Below are 1,147 nucleotides of genomic sequence, written 5' to 3'. Positions count from 1 at the left end.
AAACAGAAAAGAAATCATTACAGAAAACACATACAGTATAAAAATAGCGAAGTTTCCAACTGCAGGTTTGTTTCTAGAAATTCCATTTGAACTAGGGAAGCTTTGCTGGGCCTCAAGCTCATTTATGCTTAGTTAACCCCATACCTTAAGTTTGCTATACCCTGTTCAGACTCCTTTCCCCCATGAAACTGATACCTCATTGATCTCTTGAGCTTCTATCTTGATTTTTTTCAGCTCTATCTCAAAGCAAAAGAACCAGGAACTTAATTTTAGTATCAGTATTCTCCTGATAAAAGCCCCCTAGACTCCCAAAGAGCCCCTCAAATGTTTGACTCGCAATAGATTTTCAAGTTTTGATTTTTTTTTTCAAGTTTTGATTTTTAAGATCCACCAGGTCTCAAATTTTAGTTCTTGTCAAAAGTTCTTGTTTAGTTTAGCATCCAACCAATACAAATCAAACCATATTCTAGGAAATGTTTCCTGGGATAAACAACAACAACAACAACTTTCCTTACAATAGTGGTAGGGTCTGTGTTTGAGGAATTACTTCCTTGAATCCAGTTTCCATTTTCTCCACAGCATAATTTCTCAACCCATTTTATACCATGCACAAGTGTTTACTGAGCACTTAGATGCCAGGCATTGCTGAATGTATTGAGAAAGTCCCCATGAAGAGTGGACAGAAACGTGGGCAAGCGAGCTAATTTCAAATAGTAGTAAGGACCATGAAGACTTTAACGGGGGGTGTTATGAGGATAACTGTGAGTGGGGTGTCACTTGAATTAAAGTAGTCATGGAAGTTCTCAATGAAGAAATATTTGGGCTAAAGGATGAGAAAGGGCCAATCATGTGAAAAGTCAAGTGAAAAGTCAAGTGGAGGGAACAGTGAGTCCAAAGAGTTGGCAGGAAAAAACTTGGCAGGTTGGAGAAAGAGAAAGAAACCTCTGTTGCCAGAGGGGAGTGATTGAGGAAGAACGTGAGAGGCCAGGAAAGAAGGTGAGATTTTATTGTTGGTGCACTGGAAAGTAATTTGAAGGGCTGACGCCTTGGCATGATCTGATTGCCTGGCTGTTGTGTGGAGAAATGAATTTGTGAGCCAAGAGGACAAGTGGAAACAAGTGAAGAGGCTTTTGCAGTAGTTCGTCAG

This window comes from Echinops telfairi, unplaced genomic scaffold, assembly GCF_000313985.2.
Source record: "Echinops telfairi isolate 266 unplaced genomic scaffold, ASM31398v2 ScPeMD7_1713;HRSCAF=2227, whole genome shotgun sequence".
In the NCBI taxonomy this organism is placed as follows: Eukaryota; Metazoa; Chordata; class Mammalia; order Afrosoricida; family Tenrecidae; genus Echinops; species Echinops telfairi.
Note: the sequence above shows the minus strand (reverse complement) of the source record.